The 22309-nt window shown below is 38.3% G+C and overlaps 1 long non-coding RNA gene across 7 annotated transcripts; it reads right to left on the bottom strand.

The window, feature by feature from the left end:
* Nucleotides 1–11608: 11608 nt before the first annotated feature.
* On the bottom strand, nt 11609–18512 carry LOC107782095 (uncharacterized). 7 transcript variants are annotated; one of them, XR_001647155.2, is made up of 4 exons: nt 16281–18501; nt 14119–14157; nt 13062–13328; nt 11609–11870 (listed from the first exon to the last, which is right to left on the bottom strand). It is a non-coding gene; the product is annotated as an uncharacterized LOC107782095 (long non-coding RNA). The 7 variants fall into 7 exon arrangements; XR_012697367.1 differs by lacking the exon at nt 11609–11870 and having other exon boundaries at nt 12062–13328; nt 16281–17636; nt 18212–18512; XR_001647156.2 differs by lacking the exon at nt 11609–11870 and having other exon boundaries at nt 12062–13328; nt 16281–16392; nt 16562–18510.
* Nucleotides 18513–22309: the final 3797 nt, after the last annotated feature.

Genomic DNA, 22309 nt, shown 5'->3' with positions numbered 1-22309 from the left:
TGCATAGCTTCATTGAGTCTTCTTTGATGTTAAATGGATGGTTTAGCACCATCCTCTAACTTGATCTTATGCATGCAAAATGTGGGGCTTATATCTCGAATATCTGCCAAAGTCTACCCAATAGCTTTCTTCCTCTTTTGCAATACTGCCAATGTGGAATCAACATGCATGTTAGACAAACAAGAGGAAAGAATAACCGGTAAAGTAGAACAAGGTCCAAGAAATTCATACCGAAGGTGTGGTGGTAATGGTTTCAACTCCAAAGTAGGTGGCTCTTCTATAGAAGGCTTTGTAGGAGGAGTCTTCCTATTTTCAAGATCCAAAGATAATTTCGGGGTGCATAGTTGTATGACCCCATTCCTTATAAAAAGTTCACACATTCCATGAAACCATCTATCTTATCATCATTGAAGTTGAGCAAAATGGCTTCCAACATATCACTAACATTGATTGTAGTACTTGTGTCATCAATAATAATATCGATCACCAAATCCACAAAATATCACACTTCATTGCTATTTGGTTGCCGCATAGATTTGCAAACAAGAAATACCACTTTTTTCATCACCAACCCAGAAAGTGAGTTCTCTGACTTCCACATCACAAAGAGCCTTACTCGTAGCAAGGAAAGATCTTCCAAGAATAATAGGCACTTCATAATCAACCTCATAATCTAGAATAACAAAGTCCGCCGGAAGAATGAACTTATCAACTCGGACCAAAACATCCTCGATCACTCCCAACGGCCTTTTCATGGTACGATCGTCCATCTGCAACATCATAGATATGGGTCTTGGTTTCCCAATTCCCAAAGTTTTAAACACCTAATAGGGCATCAAACTGATACTTGCCCGAAGATCACAAAGGATTTTAGCAAAATCGGCACTCCCAATAGTACAAGGAATCGTAAAAGTACCGGGATCCTCCAACTTAAGAGCCATGGAATGAACAATTGCACTCACTTGATGAGTGACTTTGATTGTTTTAAAATTCATCAACCTATTTTTGGTCATAAAATCTTTCATAAATTTGGCATAACCGGGCATTTGTTCCAAAGCTTCTACCAATGGCACGTTAATAGAGAGACCTCTCATCATTTGAATAAACTTCTTGAATTGATTCTCACCATTTCTCTTGGCAAACCTTTGAGGATAAGGAGGTAGAGGCTTAGGCAAGGGTGCCTTAGCCTTTTGCACTATCGGCTCTCGTATGTCAATAATGTGCTCCCTAGATGGGTTCACCTCTTCTTAGGTCTCCTCCACACTATCATCAATGTCAATCTGAACCTCATCACTTTCTTGAACATCATTGTTTGGGAATTCCTCATCTTGGATCACTTGGTCATCAACCACAAGTCGCCTTTGATTTGAGGTTGGTGCATTCCCGCCTCTTTCACTTCTTGTGATAACCGTCATGGCATGCCCCGTGTTTGTTTCACCCTTTGGGTTTACCACCATGTCACTTAGTAGTGCACCCTTAGGACGAGTATTAAGAGCTTGGGAGATTTGCCCTATTTGAACTTCAAGATTACGGAGGTGGTATGTGAGGCAAGTTGGGCATCCGAATCTACATTCTTCTCCATCATTTTGCTTAAACATGTTCTCAATACGGCCCATTTCATTGTTTGAAGAACTTAAACTATGGGAAGGATAAGGAGTTAGGTTGCTCGGTTGTTGGTACATTGGGGGCCTTTGAAATCTCGATCCTCGATTTCCATGATTGTTATTATTTCCCCAATTTCCTTGGTTGTTGTTGTTGTTGTGCCAATTCCCTTGATTGTTAGGACCCCAATTGCCTTGGTTATTTTGAGAACGCCATTGTTGTTGATTGGAGCCTTGGAAATTTCTCGGTTGCCCTTGGTAATTGTTCACAAATTGTACCTCTTCGTCTTTCTCATGATAGGAATCATCTTGATCAAAACTACCATCATCTTGTGCATAATTTTTCACTCGGGATTGAAATTGTGGACCCTTGGTCCTCTTCTTATTGACCAACACATTCACCCCTTCCATAGCATTAACTTTCTTAGGAGCTTGTACTTGATTAAGTTGGGCCTTAGCGAGTTGGGTCATAGTTGTTGTCACTTTGGCAATGGCTTTCCCATGGTCTTGCAACTCTTTATGAAGATGAATCATGTTGGGATCACCTTGGGGAACATTAGCTCGGGATTGCCAAGCTGAAGAAGTTTCCACCATCTCATCAAGAATCTCACATGCCTCCACATAATATGTTGTCATAAAGTTACCTCCGGCCAATTGATTGATCACACATTGGTTCGTAGTATTAATACCACATTGGATCATGTTGTCGATCATATTATTATTCGAGCACTCCTTCACCATTGTCCGATACCGCTCCCAAATTTCATGTAAAGGTTCATTGAATTCTTGCTTGAAAGCCAATATTTCATCCCGAAGAGTAGCCATGTGTCCGGGAGAGAAAAACTTTGCAATAAACTTCGCCGCCAATTCATCCCAAGTATGGATAGAATGATTAGGCAAGCGTTCCAATCAATCCAAAGCCTTACCCTTAGTGAGAAAGGGAAAAGCCTTAGCCTCAAAGTATCTTCTGAAACATTTATTTGTTTACTCCCCCAACACGTATCCATAAAATCCTTCAAATGTTTATAAGCATTTTGACTCAGCGCCACGGTGAAATAGCCTCGTTGCTCAAGAAAAGTGAGCATCATATTAGTAATTTGAAAATTTTCCGCCCTAATGCGAGGGAGACTATGGCACTTACATAACCTTCATTGGGCAAAATTCGATGTTGCGGTGCTTGTGGTTGTGGTGGTGGAGGTGGAGGCACATTGTCTTTTTGAACACAGCTTCGACGATTTTGTTGTGAAGCTTGAGGCATTTTATCAAGTTGCTCCTCTTCGCCATCCACCTCTCCCAATGGCAAATTTTCAAGTTTGTTGTTCGCCATTTGGTACCTACGATCACTACAACAAATTAGAATCACGAAAGTAAAAGAAAATATTTCAAGAAACAAACTCAATTATATAGCTAACACCGTAAAAAGTCCTCGGTAACGACGCCAAATATTAATCATGTCCAATCCACACTCAATAATAAGTGGGAAACGGTCATTGCAATAATACCCAATTTGAGTCAGGGTCAAATTCCTCAGGGAGTTGACAATCGGTACTAAGGTAAATACTTGAAGAGAGAACGTGAAATAGATAAATTATACTTCCAAACAAGAGGGATGATTGTTATCTAATTTTAACACTAAGAATTTAGACTATATAAAAGCGACTAGAGAATAATTTTTTTTGGGGTTTCTATCAATTGGGGAAAAGCCTAGGGATGTAACCTCCACCTAGTTATAAACCTAATGGATATGCTAAGTTTATGCTTATTTGGTAGATCGGGGTGTATTATGTGTCACGACCCCAATTTATCACCTTAGGATGACGTGATGGCACCTAGTCTCTAAGACTAGGTAAGCCTAACATGCATAGAGAAATAGCGGAAATAATAATAAAACTTCAAATTTAAACCATCTAACTATCATGATAGAAATAAATAGTACAACTAACAATAACTCCCAAAATTGGTGAAGCTAAGTCATATGCTCTACACGAATATACTGTAAAATTCCTAGTACAACACTGTCTAGATAAAGTGTAAACAGTAGTAAAATAAGGATAGAAGGTGACACCGAGGCTTGCGGACGCTGGGCAGGTATTCCTTGAAGTCTTCGAATTGTATGATCCACTCACTAATGCCTAGCCTGAGTTGAGGTACCTGGATCTGTACAAAAATATGCAGAAGCGTAGTATGAGTACACCACAACGGTACCCAATAAGTATCAAGCCTAAACTCGGGCTGAACCGGAACAACAATCTGGGCTGGCATAACCTCTAGGACCTGATCAACATGGACCCAGTGCTCTGGAGTATGGGCCGCGGGAGTTTGAGCTCCTCCCCCAGCCTGAGATATAGCTGGAGCAAGTGGAATCAACCCCGCCTGCGCTAGAGTATCGAACATGCTCAAGAACTATGCTAGGGTCTCCTGAAGTGCAGGGGTGACAACAGGCGCCTCGGGTGCCTGTCCCTCAATTGGAGCTACTGGTGGCTCTTCAGTCGCTACTTGGGCAGGTTCTCTTGCTGCACCACGTGCCCCTCCTCGACCTCTGCCCCAGCCCCGACCTCTCGCGGCTCTAGCAGGGGATGCGGGTGTCTGATCGTTGTATCTAGAAATATGTGTCCTCACTATCTATGAGATAATAGAAAGACAAGGATTCATATTTTGAAGTCAACAAATTCGCACGATAAGGAACTAAAGAAGTGGAATTTTCCTAATAGTTCTGTAGCCTCTCAAAGATAAGTATAGACGTCTCTGTACCGATACGTAAGACTCTACTAAACATGCTCATGACTCGTAACACCTATGAATCTAGAGCTCTGATACCAACTTGCCAAAATAATCAACAATACTAATGTTTCCACAACAAATAGCTCATGACTTGTCCACAATGTATACAATAATCTCAACAATAACGAAATAAAGGTGAATAGCTCAACAAGAAAGATATCTCAATAATTTAACAACTTCGCCTCAATGTGATAACAACTTTTACAACTTCAACACCAATAACTCAACAAGAAGATATTTCATGAAATAACAACTTCAAGTAAGGTAATTCAACAATTAAAGAATTAACAAGACAATAAGGAAGGTACTAACTTCAACTAAAGCATGTAAGAGAAAAATAACAAGTAAGAGATAGAGCAAGTGTTAACAATGTCAAATAACGCATGTAAGGATGAATTAGCACATGTAAGGGTAGATTAACAATGAAAGATATAACATGTTATAATAATTCAATTAAAGGCATGAAAAGAGTCTAAATAGCCTAATCTGGTCAAATATCACATATAGCCCGTGTACCCACTCGTCACATCGCGTACACGACTTTCACATAATACAAACAGCACAATCAATCCAAATCCTAAGGGGTAGTTCCTCCACACAAAGTTAGGCAAGATACTTACCTCAAACAAGCTAAATCAACCCACTAGTAAGCCTTTCCCACAAAAATCTAACTCCGAACAGCTCGAATCTCGCCAAAATACCTTAATACCATAAATACAAACCTATTCTGGATAATAAAGTTGCGATCAAAGAAAATCAAAAAGTCAACTCCGGGCTCGCATCTCGAAACCCGACCAAACTTACAAAATCCAAACATCCATTCAATAACGAGTCCAACCATACTAAAATTATCCAATTTCGACCTCAAATCGACCTTCAAATCCTCAATTTATAGTTTAAGAAGTTTTCACAAATTTTTCCAATTTTTTCAACTCAAAACACTGATTAAATGATAAAAATAATGATGAATTCATGAATAATAATCAAATCCGAGTCAAAAATACTTACCCCGATCAAATACTTAAAAATCCCTTCCAAAATCACCTAAAACTGAGCTCTCTAACACAAAAGATGAAAACTAACCCTCGATTTAGCCCCTTTTCTGCCCAGCTATTCCGCACCTGCGGACCAACAGCTGCTTTTGCGGCTTCGCACCTGCGGAAAATTCATCGCAGGTGCGGCTTTTCACTAAGCCCAGGAATTTCTGCTTCTGCGGTCCACAAGGCGCACCTGCGCTCCCGCTTCTGCGGGCAATAGGGTGTGTCTGCGCTCCCGCTTCTGCGGAAGCTGATCGCACCTGCGGTCACTCACAACCCATTCAAAGTCCGCTTCTGCGGACGGATAGTTGCTTCTGTGGGTGTGCACCTGCGACCTTCCCCCTGGCTAGCTCCCTTCACTTCTGCGATAACCAAGCCCACCGCAAGTGCGATGACACAAGAACTTCAGCAATCAACCTAAGTCCAAATGAGTCTGATTTCAATCTGAATCACACCCGGGGACCCGGGGCACCGTCCGAACATACCATCAAGTTGCAAAATATATAATGAACCTACTCAAAACCTAAAATCACATCAAGCAATATTAAATCTACGAATCACACCCCATTTCAAACCTATTGAATCCATGTACATTCAAATTCCAAAACTAATGTCGATTCATACCAAACCAACTTCGATTGACCTCAAATTTCGCACACAAGTCATAAATGACACAACGGACCTATTCCAACTCTCGAAACCAAAATCCGAACCCAATATCAATAAAGTCAACTCTTGGTCAAACTTCTCAACCCTTCAACTTTCCAATTTTCGGCAATTCAAGCCAAAACGACCTACGGACCTCCAAATCAATATCCAGACACACTCCTAAATCCAAAATTATCATACGGAGCTATAATAATCATCAAAACTCCATTCCGAAGTCGTCTACATAAAAGTCAAACTCCGGTCAACTCTTTTAATTTAATCTTTCAACCTTCTGAAACTCACCCGAAAACAAACAAACCACCCCGGCAAGTTACATAGGCATAATTTAAGATAGAGGAGGCAATAAATAGGGTAACGGGGCTTAAATACTCAAAATGACTGACCGGGTCGTTACATTATGACTCTCAATTCTCAAGTACTCACTCAATACCTCTCGGTCATGGAGTGGTTATGCCCAAACTGGCTTTCTCAAGACCAAATAAGTAGAAATCTAAGCAATTGATATGAATCCAAGTCGGGTTTTCCCTATATCTAGTTCAAATCCTTTAATCAAACTAGCCAAAACCTTAACTAGCTCAAATTCTTGTTAGCCAAGTTTTTCTAGACTATGTTCCCCTTTCTCAAGTAAGAACTAAGTCAAATAGGCATGAATCAATGTTTGCAACCATTAATTCTAGATATAAAGCATAAACAAGGCTAAATAACAAACACCCAATCATAAATAAGCATTAGTATTAATAACCCATAAGTTTTACACACTAGGGTTGGGTCACAACCCTAGATAAAATCTAGCTACTCATGCTTGAAGACATACAAAACAAAATAGAATAAGTAATTAAAGACATAAACTACAATTAAAAGATAAAAGTAGTGGGTCTTCTCCAATTTTGATCACAACTTTCCCCAAAAAGGTAAAATATAATCGCTACAACTGCTAGAAATACAAAAATTGCCCTTAAAAAGTATTTCCCATCTATTTATAGTGTCCAGAATTTTGCTGACAAAAATGCCCTCCGGGAGATTCTACGGCCGCACAATTCCATGTGTGGACTGTACTTTTCTTCTACTCTTACATTAAGAGGAAATCTGCATCCACAATATTGTCTCTGCGGCTGCACTTTAGCTTCTGCGACTGCACAATTTAGTGTGCGGACAACAATTTCAAGAGGCTTCACACTTGGTCTTCTGCACCTTCTCTGAACTTATCAACTTTGTCAGTGCGACTATCTTTTGCAGCCGCACAATTTGGTATGCGGACCGCACTTTTGCTAAACTCATCTGAGGCTCCAAGGGATCTTCTACGACTGCACCTCTATTTTTGTGAACCGCATAATCATCTGCGGACCACACTTCTGCTTGCATTTCTCCTTTTTGCCTTGTTAAGCTGGATACTCCTTTTTGAGTTAGATTTCTTCGTTAAGCTCCAATCCTCCAACATGCCTGTAATTCACACAATTTCATTAGTTTTGGAAATAAAAATCACTACTTTCGGACTAAAACTAAAGTAAGAAGGTACTAGTAAGTGGTTAAAATTCACACTTATCACATACCAATCGCGGAGTGAAACAAGAGAAGCTCAATTTTGAGGGCTATTTCGCGGTACATTATGCAACCGTATAACCATTTCGTGGGCCGCACTTCCATCGCAGAACCAACATGAGAATTTTCTTGAGGGAGATTTCGCAATCCACTTAGCGATCGCAGAAGTGATTTGCGGACTGTAGATCTGTCACAGACTTGAACAGGTCAGCCCAATTTTTGGACGATGATTTCGCGGTCCTTTTTGCGGACCACAGACCTGTTTTGCAGTGCTTTTTGCGATCGCAGATTGAGTTTGGAGGGTCCATTTTGTGCATTTTATAACCCAACCTAATTCTAATAAAAGACATAGGGGGGTCGTTTAGGAGCAAAAATTTGATGTTTTAAGAGAGGGGAGGAACTAGAGAGAGAAGGAGGAGCTCCAACATCTTCCACTTCAATTTCTTACTCAAGCCTTGGAAATTCAATAAGGAAAGCTTGCAAAATCTTCTACTAAAGAGGTAAGGTTCTAGCCCTAGATCTAGCCCTCAATTTCGAAATTGGGCTGAATATAGGTAGTGGGGTATGGTTCTTGAGAATAAGAGTTGGTCAATTGTGCATGCATGTGCCAATAAAGGTGGTAGGGAGGTAGTTGAAAAAATATGGGTGATACTATTGATGTGGGGATTGGTTGTGGGGTGAAGAATCACCACCATAGGACCTTATAGACGAATTTGCAACCCTAGTGTTTGATAAATTGCTTAAATGAGCTGGACCTATAAGCACCTTTCTAACTATGGCTCAATTTTGTTGTGCCTCTATAGATTGAAATCGCTAGGAGTCTTGAAACGTTGTAGTAATTCTAAGAGAAGCTTTCTCGAGGTATGTTGGCTAAACTCTTACCATAGAATCAAATTTTCATGAGTTCCTTATGAATTCCAAGTGCAGTTTGACCAAGCTCTCGTCCTTATTATGCTAAATCATCACAAATATTTGACTTATTGAATGTCTAATTACCCAAATCATGTCTCAATTTTTCTATATGTATATCATGCTCTTCCTTGGGAAATAGTCCAAGTATGATCAAATCATCAAATGATTATGAACTCAATCCATAGTTCCGTTGAAATCACTATGCTCTTATTTGGTAAATATTTTCAATGTGTTCTAAGCCCTTATGTATTCTTGAATTGAAGCTATGATTTCCGGATGATTTATAAGAGCCTTTAAATGATTTATAGTCCATGTCAAATAAAAGAATGAAAGTATGAATTATGAAATGTGGCCATAATGCCAAGAATAATGATTTACATTTATGGCCAAGAGTGCCAATAAAGTGAAAGCAAGTATGAAAATCAATGAAACAAATGTGATTCTTTTATATGATAAATGTTTTTGGGAGTATCGTTAGGTCACCGAGGAAGGCTGGGTTACAAATGCCCAAGCCTGAAACTATACGTACCGGTATAGGGATTGATTGAGGGACAAGTTCCTGTTATGATGTATTGAGATTATTCCTCTTGATTGGGATGAGTTGATAGCTAGCAAAGACCATGTCGAACTATACGGCATTGTGTTAAGACGGCTTAGCTGATCGGACGGAGATCGGACGCCATGTTGCGCACATGGTAGTGTTGTGTTTCTATGTCAATTCTCATACTTTGGGAGTGAGACGGCTTAGCTGATCGGGCGAGATTGGACTCCATGCCATATGCATGGTGGTGTATCGGTAATAAAGATCTCCCAACTTAAAATATTGATATTTTCTTGAAGATTTACCTTACCCTTAACCTGGCATTCTTAATATTATTTAAGATTCTCATTGATTTCATGTTTCTCTCCTTTTATGCTGTTACTCTACTCCATGAGAGGGCATTTAGCTTTACATACTAGTACTATTCCACATGTACTAACATTTCTTTTGCCGGGGACGCTGCATCTTTGATAGACACGGGTAGTTCCACAGTAGGCGGCATCGATCATTGATAGAAGTACACTCTCTTCTCAGCTGACTTGGTGAGCCTCACTTCCTTTCGGGGTCTTGTGTCTTTTGCTCCTTGCATATTACATTTTGAGGTATCGCCGGGGCCTTGTCACCGGCACTTTCATACTACTCTTCTGTTTCATTTAGAGGATTCGTAGAGATAGTGTGGGTGGTGTTTTGATTTGGGAAAATAGACTATAAATGTTGTAGTTATTTAGTATTCCACTTTGTAATCTTTTGGTAATCATCAATGCAGTTGTTGTAAGTAATGAAACATGATATTTAACTTTTTTATCCCCTCTCTATCTATCTCTTATAATTTATTTTAAGTTTCTCATGAGTAAGATTGGGTAGAAGGTATCATGTAGGCTTGCTTGACCGGGATGTCTAGGTCGAGTGTCGGTCGCACTCCCCGAGGTCGGGGCGTGACAAAATATGAGGCAAAACACCGTTCAAATGATATAATTTTAGTTGAATGTCAGTCATACTTATCGAGTGTAATGCACTTTTGAATTTTTTTGATGAAACTACATAAACACCTGGTAGGGTGCTTCAAAAAAATAATAATATAAAATTAACATTATTTGAGGTATGAAAAAGTCAAAAAAATTGAGGTATTTTTTTGGATTGTTTAGACTATCGAAGGTTGTAAGACACAAATTATTGATTTTAGGTGTGAAACATAATATTTGTATTTTCCTGTGTAATACAAAAGTGAAAACTCTCATAAAGAGTTTTTGTATTAATTTTGTATTTCAAACTTGACAACTTGCGTATTGTATTTTTAATGTTGCGGAAGACTGTGAGTTAACTAGCACACAATCACACACGACGCAAATAAAGAAGAAAAAAAATAAAGAATTTAATAAGGTTCGGCTAAGCCTAATCCTGGGTAGAAGCAGAGACAGTTTTTCACTACGAATGAGAAGAAAAACACTGTACAAAAAATTTCCACCTGCAATCCCTATACATAGATCCCAAGTAATCCCAAACCTATAAGAGAAAAGTTTTCTCAATCCTAAAATGGCAAGGGCAGTAGTTTTTTTTCCCCAAATCTATTAGAATAATGAGTTTACCAAACCTATAGGGATTATGAATTTCCTAAAAATATTAGAAAATCTAATATAACTAGGATCCATAAAATTCAAGACACAATTAACATCTAAAAATGTCCTAAAAAGGAAGAAGAATGTTTTAGAGAACTTTTACCCCATATTCTGAAATGTTTTTTGTCATGCCAATTCTAAAATAAAAATTCAGCAGATGTATGAATTAAGAGCGAAAATACTTAGCTTGACTTTTCTTTTTCTCGAATCCAATTTTCTTCTAATTGACTCAAGGAATAGAAAATTAATTTGCTCAAAATAGCTATTCTTACTAAATTAACCGCTGCTTCTGTTTCTAACTAAGTCATGCAAGCTAATGTAATCCTCGCTAAGGCTAGGACCGCTATTTACGAAATCCAAAGAAATAATTTCCTTTGGGGATTAATGGGTAGAAACTTGTTCACACTGTTTACACTAAGTCATTTAATGAATATACCTTGCATAAACCCTATTTAACAATTAGCCATGATTAAACAATATGCATTTTGAGTTTCATTTGTTAATTGTTATATTTCATCCGGCAAATTGGAATGCTTTCACTTATCACAAAACCTGTGGTAGGTTGGGTTTCCATAGAACTCATACAACTCGAAAATAAGGATTCTCTCTTGTAGTACAAGTAACTAGCTAATGCATGCACGGGCCCAACAGTTAACGTTGCTGTTATACATCATTGGACATACAATGTAAAATGTTGTTATACATCATTGTTGTTATACTCTTTTTCAATTCGCTTAGTCCATATACAAAAGCAATGAAAGTATGAGATATGGAAAAGTTAAAAAGGTTAAATGGGAAGTTAGTTTTCAATATATCCAATCTACCACCAAATATTTAAATTAGTTTATCAACTCTAGGTATAACAACAATCGTTCTGTAAAATAGTACTACATTGGTTCAAACACAGAAGAATATAATTTACACAAGAACAAAATCCGTAGTTGATAGCTCAGAAGTGTCAATAAGTATATACACTGATAAAATAATCAAAATGCTTAAGTTTGAAAGGAATGTGGTCATGAATTGGTGAACGACAACTTTCTCTCTCTGAGATAAGTAGGCCAAGACCATGTTCTACAGAAAAAACACCCAAGAAGATGCGAATGCATCATACAATTCACAAGATGTGTCACTAATCTTCTCTCTCCACAGTCATGAAGAATTGCTCAATGCTCTGCCACAGTGCAAAACATAAGTCATTACACGAGGAAAGATTAGGTCAAAGATAAAAAAGCCTTGGTGGATGAAAACATGCATCATGGGTTTAAGGCACATAAGAGAAATGAACTTTTAAGTCCCTCACCGTAACTCTTACTAACTGTTAGAGCACAAAGGATGGAAACATGATCAATAAACATATGCCAGTGTAAAAAATCTTAGAATTGTATCATTCATAAATTCAAATAAGTCAACATGATTACTGATCAAAAAAATACATATATATATGGTTGAGTAATGACAAAACAACCTAACACAAAAGGAAGTAAATGAACTATGGCAGTTTCTGTCAGTTTCGAGATAAAAAATAAAAGGCACCCTCTATGAATAATACACACAGATCATCTAAAAGACTACACGATCATATGAGGTGTCATGTCAAATGAAAGTAGACAGGAAGGACTGATACTGCGTCCACCAAGAAAGGCGACATAATTTGGACATGCTTGTTACTCCAAGGACTACACCATTAGTTCCCTGATTGCATCCCTGTACACAGCTGTTAACTTACACAAATAAATTGGCTAACAATGTTAGTGAAGTGAAACTGATGCTCCTCATAAAAAAACTTATAAACTTCCCCTTAGTTACATCTCATAAATTAAATTTCTTATTGTGAAGAACTCTACCAAAGTCTTTCATTCATGTTCTTTTTAGCAACTGTAACACAACAGGAAAGCAGTAAGATGGATAATCCATTTTGAGCAATGAGAAGTTTATTTAATGAGACCACAAGTTACCAATGAACTTGGGCTCAGTATACAGTCAGCACCATCAATGATCTGTCATCATGTGCATGCACAAATATATGAAACCTTTAAAGAAGATTCAAAGCTAGAGAAATCCTATGTGATTACCACTTTTGTGAATAGCAAGTTCATAAGATTATGGGTTATTAGCCTATGAAAATAGAACCATTTTATCATTTATAGACAAAATCATCATTAAGTCACAACAACCATTTGAAAGCTATACTAACATGTCCAAAAGATAATGAGCGAGAAGCCTCAATAGGAATGGTAACACAATAACAAAATTATTTGCATGCCCTATATAATACAAGTACCATAATTGTTTCAGGAATGTTCATCCTAGATTATTTCAAAGACTATGCAGTTCAATAGAAGAGTATATTTATGCTCCTCACCTTTTGTTGACACTCCTATTTCCTCTTCCTCTTTTTAATCTTGATTTTGTTACAATCAGTGAACAAAGGATCATGAATTGTCTGTGGTTTCTTTTTTGGAGCTTCCTCTTGGTCATCCTATCAAACTTTTTCAGTGGCAATTTTTGGCACCAGCTAAGAAGTAGCTAGCACTTGCCGTATTGCCTTTCACGTATGCTTCCAAGGACTTGATAAGTTGCAAGTCTCACAATACTCGCAAAGATATTTCTAGCGCACAACATGACCTTCCTGAAAGTTTGACATAAATAACTGTAATGGCGAAGCACGGAGAATCAACTAAAAGAACCAAAAAATCAACGCCAGAAGGGGTGAAGAGAGCAAATGCAAGAGGAAGGTGAAGAGAGGACGGGAATGCAACAGAAATAAAAGATCATCTTGGACTGATGAGCAGTCTCCATTTGTAAAGGCGCAACGCTCTCCAATTTCAATGGAGAGAATACACAGGACAATAGAGAGAAAGATATTATGTCAAATGCTAAAGGCATAAACTGATTGAACATCACTTTTCAGTTTGCAGTTTCTAGGATTCTGGTCATTTTTGTTCTGAGCACTCTATAATTTGGTTAAATCGATATCTATTACTTGGTATAATTTTGAAAAGCTATAATTTATATACTATATAATTTTTCTTGTTAAACGAAAAGTCTGACAAAATAGTAACAATAGTGCAATAGAAATACACATGCAATCAAATACTCCCTCCGTCCCAATTTATGCAAAGGCATTTGGATTTCGAGAGTCAAACGAATTATTCTTTGACCGCAATTTTGTCATATGCCTTTTAAATATTTTAAATTATTTATTATTGTGACTTATAGTACTTTTTATATAGTTTCCAAATATGTAAATTTTATTTCAAAAAATTTAAAGATTCTATGTCCAAATATACGGTCAAAATTTAAAAGTTTGAATCTCGAAAAGCAAAAAGTGTCACATAAATCGGGACTTAGGGAGTAGATTACTTCAATAATAAATGTCGACGCACACCTATATTGTCCATTAGAAGTTAATAATGTACCTTCTGGATTCCAGATGCGAAGTGAGTATGCTGTAGGACCTGTAAAAGGAGTAAAGAGTCACAAAAAATACTCAGTTGTTTCAAGCATATCATCAGACACCTTATGTATCAGTACTGTGCAAAATGATATACTATTGATAGCCGTTAAAATGAAGTATCATATTACCCAAGTAACTCGCAAGCAAGAAAATAGAAAAGCCAAAAGAGAAGAATTTACTTTCCAAGACCATATGTTTAAGTACGAAAGGAAAAATTTAAGAAAAGCACATGAGATAAGGCATACTTTTATTCAAAATGAACTATCAAACTCAAAACTTCACTCTCACAACCAGATTCGGACACTCAGTTAAATGAACATCACTTGCCGATCAACAAAGAAAAAGAACTAATATCCCTTTCAATATACAATCTGTTGCAACTTTCATACGAAGAGGAAAAGAACTAATTAAATTTGATTACCCAAAAAATAATAGATTTTCATTTATCAAATATCCAAAATCGTGCACCTAGGTATCTATTTTCAAACATGAATGTGCAAATCAGAGATGCCACTAAAGTTCCATCACAAAGAGTTGGGCAAATTTAAGGGAAAAAAAAGTGGAGAAAACTCACCAAAATTGAGAAACATAACCGAAATAGATCCAAACGGAGAAACTTTGAAAAGATGCAGACAGCGAAGAGAGATTACCGAGCTTTTTTTTCACAGAGGTGAGATTCACAAGCGCAGAGCAAAATGAATGCAGCAATTGCGAAGAAAGTTTAGTAACAGAGAAGATATGGTAAGTGACAGAAAGAAGGGAAGGGAAAAGTACTCCAGTAGAATGAGAAGAAAGTGGGGATTAGATGGTGAACAAAAGGAAGAGAATTAAAAGGGCAACACGTGCTTACACGAAATCGGTACACGCATTAAACTAAGGGTAAATTACTAATTTATTCCTAAAGTATCCACTATATCAAGAAAATATAACTTCCACTGCTTTTTGTACCATCAACCGTAGCAGTGTTCGTCCCACCCAACTGCCACTTCTAAAATATAAAAATAACTAGCAAGAATATGTCCGTGCAGAGCACGGGCCCAACACTAAAATAGTTCAACACATTGAATCGAAAACTAATACTATATAATTGGTCCAAGTTACTCCAACAAGTTTAATAGTTCACTTATTAGCATAGCTACATTCAATTAAAAAAAGATATAGCTACATTGCCATGATAGTTTATATACAAAAAAGTGTAAAGTTGAAAGATAACAGAATGTTTTTAGTTCATCACTCATACAAAGGGATAAACTATCCAGAGCAGCAGTTGTACAAAGTTACTATTTTCCTTCCACTACAAAGGTTTAAGTTTGAATAATATTTGCCTCCTTTCCACTACAGAGTAATTGTGCAGTCAAAGCCTCAATAGGAAGCAGGGTATTGCACTGACCTTTTCCCTTCTCCATCCCAATAAAGGGATACTGCTCACAGCTCACTATTGTGATGTGAAAGTAATTTCTCAAAGAAGATAACGTCACATTTTCAAGCAAAAAAAACTGGAAGTATCATAAAATTAAACTTATCTCTTAAGCTAATCCAATAGAATAAATAATAAAAAAAATAATGGATGGAATATTTGAGCACATCAGCAAGATCATAACAAATATGAAGTAAAAAAAGGCAACTGACAAACACATTCAAATGCCAAAAAATATACTTCTCATCAATGTTTTCAAACATCATATTGAAAGTAACTTCACTTGGTTTTGCCTTAGGAACAATTCATTTGATGAAAACGAGTAAATTCACCTTTTCCACTCTACGAAAGGATATAGTCAAGCCATTGAACGATTAAGTCATTCTGTTTTGCAATGTCTCAAAAATTTCTTAGTGTCTTTTGTATTCGGTCTCAAGATATATATAGACATAACTACTTCAGTGTATATCAAAAAGGACGGAAATAAAACTTAAATTGTGTTAGCATATATACTTAAAAAATTACATTAGCTCGAAAATTTGAACCCAAGAAGGCTAAGATTTGACAATGTTCACAGTCTAAAGTTAGAGGTCTTGAAGGAAAGTCTTAAAAGTGAACAATAGGCTATAAGCTACCCCAAGAAAAATTATACTCCAATATATTATGAGCTTAATATATAGATTTTCTTTTAAAAGAAGTATCAATACCTTAGATGAGCGCTTGAATTACCATTTTCACACTCCTTTGACTATTTCTACTGGCTATGGATTGAGAAATGAGTTCCAGTTGATACATGCTGCATTGCCATGAGAATGGTCTCTACCAAGGAAATATCATTGTTGCGATAAGGAAAAAGATAATTTCTGTTTACAGCATGTTTTGTGTTAAAAGAACAAAACAAAAAAAGTACTAAAGGAAACATCTTCCATTTTCTTTCAAAAGAACTATTTTCTAAATTAATTTTGAGAGTTCAGAAACATTTGCTTACGTTTTGGCAGTGTAATAGAATTCCATAAACATATTGAAGCACCTGCTAATCCATGATTGTCATGAATCCTCTATACAAATTAGTTGTCATGCATGGGATATGTAAGCAACCTGAAAGCTCAATCTTTTAAACTTAAAAGGTATTGTATACGGTCAAAACCGTTTCGACCTTCGTACGATCGGTGAAGACGGATCGAAGAGCGTCTTCATAATATCGAGGTGAGATTTGAAGAAGGCACGAACGAGCTTCGAGTTTCGGGGTCAGATTAAATACCGAGTTCGACATCATTATCGAGCTCGAGTCCAAATCGAGCTATGATGAGAAGCGATGGTATCAAGCTTCAGAGCCAGAGACCAACCGACACCGAGCCCGAATCAATGCTGGGCCCCGAGTCGGCATCGAGCTCAAACCCGCATCGAGCTCTAAACCTGGAAACCGACCAATACCGAGTCCAATCAAGATCGAGCCAAGAGACAAGAGCCGTTAAAGCCGCACTAAGAGAGAGAATCTCGGCGGAAATTAGGGAAAAGCTGATTTATCATGGGTTTCCCACTATGTATTTTTTATGATATCTAAAGTAGGATCCCTCCACTATAAGAGGGATGACTATTATTTCTGTAAGGGGATCACATTATCAATACACTGTAACTCGAATACTATTGATACATAATCATATTGGGAGATTATCCTTTTTAGCTTCATACATAATTCCATTTTGCTTGTTCACAAATCATGTTCCTTTCAACTGGGTTTGTATCTTTTCTTATAGTCAATATTCGATATTTCTACTTACTCTTTACGATTTGTGTCAAGTTATACCACATAACCTTAGAACTACGTACAAATTCAACTCTATCTATTTTTCGGGTAAACAGGTATACAACAGATGGATAACCTTACTGGAAGAGGAAGAGTAAAATCCACGAAAAAGGTAAACAAAAATATCGATGCAATGATCCTGAAAAAAACAAATCGATAGGAAATAAAAACAATCCTGGTTGCGGAACTGCTTTTCTTCAATATTTTCTCTAAAACACTCCGAAAGTATTTCGCTTCAATCTTGCTAAATGGAGAACTGCAATGAGCACAAGTACTACATAAAAAATATAGAAGAAGAATAATCATGCCAAGAGACCAAATGGTAAAGTCCAATAACACTGCTCCAAGAACGGAACTTGGGCTCCAGTTCAAAGTACCATCTTTCTCAACTAAAATTAGAAACAATTATGTATCTCAAGCATGCACCTACATATCTATTTCCAAACATACATGTGGAAATAGAAATAATAGTGGCATGCATGTATAAAATCCAGCAAGAGCCTATCCAAGAGAATAGAAAAAGTAACAAATATCCATCAAATTCTCATTACCAAGAAACAAATGCAAAAATCAAAGAAAGAATCGAGAAACACTAAACCTATCAGAAATAAAGTACACCCATACCTTGTTCCCAAACTAACAAATCGCACAAGTCTCTTTTCAATCGAATGCCCTCCACCCCTCCCCCCCCTCCCCCCGCCGAAAGGACCCAAATTGCACATATTTTCATTAACATTTAAGGAGGAATTTAGGGCTCAAAATAGAGACTCCTGAAATTTCTAAAATCTAGCAACAGACAAAGAAAAGAAATGAAAATGTAATAATTCTTACCAGAAACCATAGATTCAGTAGAGGCCATATACAAACAGTAATCACTATGGAGCAATTCAAATAAAAACTAAGAAGTGAGGCATGGAAGAAGTAGGGGTGATTAAGAAAAGAAAAAAAAAAGTAAAAAACTCACACAAATTGAGAAACAGAGAAATGAAAACTTGGAACCAAATTGAAAAGTGTGTAAGAAAACGAATTCAAGGTCTCACAAATAGCGATGATCAGTGATCATAGTAGGGGTTTCTTGATTGTACTATTGGAGTGTCGCAATAGAAAAATAGGCACTGAAAAGTGGAATACACGTGTTCAATGATAAATAGGATAAAGAAACTCAATTACCAATTTTACCCTAAATATAAAAGTAATTAATGCTATTGGTCAAGGGTATAATAGACAAATAACCATACGTGCGTCAGCCACTGGCCCAAGTACATGGTACTATTCACATTGAATTTAGTACAATGACATATAGCAGTGTTCGTCCTACCCCAACTCCCATTTCTATATAGTAGACTAGTAAGGGAAACTCGTGCTATGCACGGGCCCAACATGACTAATATATGCAAATAAGTTATTTTAGCAGCATATGCAAAAGGTATCTGAAACTATTTTCTCCAATAGACCCGTGGGAAAAGTGGCAAAATAATTAACGTAACGAGGACAAAAATATCTCCTTGGTTTGCTTGTTTTAACAAATGACCCACACTTTGACCTTTCACTCGATAAAAAAGTAGTTAATAATTGTATTTTGTCATACATGCAATCTTGATCATATTCTTTTTTTTTTAGTTGCAACTTGTCTTCGGGTACTTTATGCGTGTACCCTATATTAATAAGTATATAATTTAAAAAATTACGTAAAATTATTAAATTATGTGAGTTATTGAACAAAAGTTAAAGAAGAAAATATAGGTCCTTAAACATAATGTATATTGATCCCATTTAGCTAGTTAGCTCGATAAATAAATGATAATATAAAATCTTATAATATAACTAATATTAGAGATAATACTTTATTAAAAATAACGTTGTATACGGGTGAATTCGGGGGTAACACACACCCCGTTTTCCCGGTGAATCAAATAAAGTAATAGCGTGAATATATGAGATCGAAATCGAAATCGAAGCTGGGAACTCTTTGTATCGAGGCCCGTGAAAAGTGAACGGAATGCTCGCCATCGGACCTGATAAAACGACGCACCCCGGACTCGAGACGATTTCTGAGACTTCAAAAAAAGAATGAACGGTTATGGGCGACTGATAGAAGGCCATGATATCCGCAACCGACCGGATATCACGGCACGGATCTCGCTCGATGACGGTTACAGATCAGTAATTAACGAGAGAGGAAGTGTCACGCCCATCCTCGGGAAGCGCGACCGGCGCTCAACCGAGTGAACCCGGCCGAGCAAGCATGTTAGATACTTTCTACCCGATTAACCCATGATCAAGAAAAGACGTGATTTCCTTAATTAGACAGAAGGAAGTTCATACATACTACATTAAACCGTTTCATTTTGCTACTTCCCTGTTAAGTTTCAAAATACATACATTTTGAGATTTAGTGGAAACAAAATCCAAAATATGACATAATCCGTTTGACCTTTCTAGCACCCATGCACAACCCACATAGTGTCTACGGAGCCTCTAAAGATACAAAAGAGAGTAAAGATGGTGTCGGCAATAAGGCCCCGGCTATACCTCAACTCAGGAACTTCCTCGAGAATCTGGACCTTCTTCACGGACGGCGCCTCAAACGCAAAAGGGTCTGAACTTGGCATCGTACTAAAGCCACCAACAAGTAATATAATTAGATAATCTATTAAGACTGTGAAATTTACTAACAACGAGGCCAATATGAGACCATGATTGCATGCCTTGAACTAGCCAAGAGCTTCGGGGCAGAGGTAATCGAAGCCAAGTGTGACTCCCTCCTTGTGATAAACCAAGTCAATGGAACATTTGAGGTCAGAGAGGAATGAATGAAAAGATACTTGGACAAATTACAGCTAACATTACGTCGGTTCAAAGAATGGACTTTGCAACACTTACCTCGGGATCAAAACAGCGAGGCCGATGCCCTCGCTAACTTGGGGTCGTCGGTCGAAGACGACAAGTTCAACTCGGGAGAAGTCGTACAACTTATGAGATCGGTGGTAGAAGAATGCCACGCCGAGATCAACTCGACGAGCCTAACTTGGGATTGGAGGAATAAGTGGAATATCTCACATTCGGTAAACTGCCCTCGGATCCAAAATAGTCGAGGGTCATACGTACAAAGGCGATTCGATTTAGCCTGTCCGAAGATGGAACCTTGTTCAGAAAAAGATTTGATGGCCCACTTGCAATATGTCTAGGGTCGGGTGATACTGAGTATGTTTTGAGGAAAATCCACGAAGGTACCTGTGGAAATCATTCGGGCGCCGAATCGCTAGTTCGAAAAATAATCAGAGTCGGTTATTACTGGATTGACATGGAAAAAAATGCAAAGGAGTTCGTTCGAAAATGTGATGAATGCCAAAGACACGCTATGATGATCCATCGACCTGGGGAGCTGCTGCACTCAGTCTGCCCACTTGAACGTTGATGCTGAGTCTGGCCATCATGGCGAAAAAAACAATCTGGTGCCTAGCAACGAGGTACCTCCTGCTGATCCCAATGGAGTCCTAGTTGACAATCCGGTCGATGCTAACTCATAGGTGGCCATCGATGCCAACCTGCCAACTGATCCCGAAAACAGCATTTGCAGGGGACCCCGACCAATGGCTCGAGAAGCGCCCAAAGGTGAAGGCGATGAGGCTAGCCTACGGTTAATCTTCGAAATGTTGCAAGCTCAGCAGGCGGCGATAGCGCAGCTGCAGAATCAAAGTCACGCCCCCAGCAGAGTTGAGCCCGAACCGTCTCGGGAGAACATCCGAAGGAATGAGCAGATCACCGAGAGACCGGTAAAGTTAAGTCCGGGGTCAATCCCAAAATAATGAAAATGCTTGAAGCATTAACGAAACGGGTGGAATCAGGTGAAAAGAAATTTGAGGCCAATGACAAAAAGGTGGAAACATACAATTCCAGGGTCAATCAAATTCTGGGAGCACCCCCGATATTGAAGTGGCCAGATTCCAAAAAGTTTATCCAGAAGCCTTTTCCTCTGAGCGCGGCACCGAAGCCGATCCCTAAAAGGTTTCGTATGCCCGACATCCCAAAATATAACGGAACCACGGATCTGAATGAGTATGTAACCTCTTATACATGCACAATCAAAGGGAACGACTTGGAAGATGATGAAATCGAGTTGGTGTTACTGAAGAAGTTTGGGGAGAATTTGTCCAAAGGAGCAATGATATGGTATCACAACTTATCCCTAAATTCTATTAACTCGTTTTCTATGCTTGCAAATGCTTTCGTGAAGGCCCATGCAGAGGCCATCAAGGTCGAGACCAGAAAGTCAGACCTTTTCAAGGTTAAACAAAAAGACAACGAGATGCTCAGGGAGTTCATGTCGAGGTTCCAGATGGAACAGATGGACCTACCTCTGGTCACAGATAATTGGGCCGTTCAGGAATTTACTCAAGGACTTAACCCCCGAAGCTCCTTGGCTTCACAACAGCTAAAATAAAATTTGGTAGAGTACCAGACAGTAACTTGGGCCGATATCCACAACAGGTACCAGTCATAGATCAGAGTCGAGGACGACCAACTCAGAGCCCCTTCTGGGTTTGTTTATCCCATCAGAGCCGACGACAGGTCCAAGAGAGCTGTCGATTATGAGCCAAGGCCGGTCCGGGATCGGTACCAACCATACAGCACGGATCGAAGGGGAAATGGATCCGGGTGTTAGCCTACGAGGAACAAAAAGAGAGACGATCGAGGGCCCATTAGCCGAGGTCTGATAAGCAAAAATGGTATCGACAGGCCGCTAGGGTGTAGGGAAGCACCAAGATTATGAGAGTATAATTTGAACGTTGATGCTGCCAGCATCGTGTTAGCCATCGGGCGCATCAAGGAGACCAAGTGGCCCCGACCATTGCAATCTGACCCTACCCAAAGAGATCCTAACTTGATGTTCAAGTACCACGACACTCATGGCCACACGACCGAGGA

Source organism: Nicotiana tabacum, chromosome 12 (assembly GCF_000715075.1).
Source record: "Nicotiana tabacum cultivar K326 chromosome 12, ASM71507v2, whole genome shotgun sequence".
Taxonomy (NCBI): Eukaryota; Viridiplantae; Streptophyta; class Magnoliopsida; order Solanales; family Solanaceae; genus Nicotiana; species Nicotiana tabacum.
The sequence above is the reverse complement of the archived record's forward strand: the minus strand, read 5'-3'. Positions and strand labels throughout refer to the sequence as shown.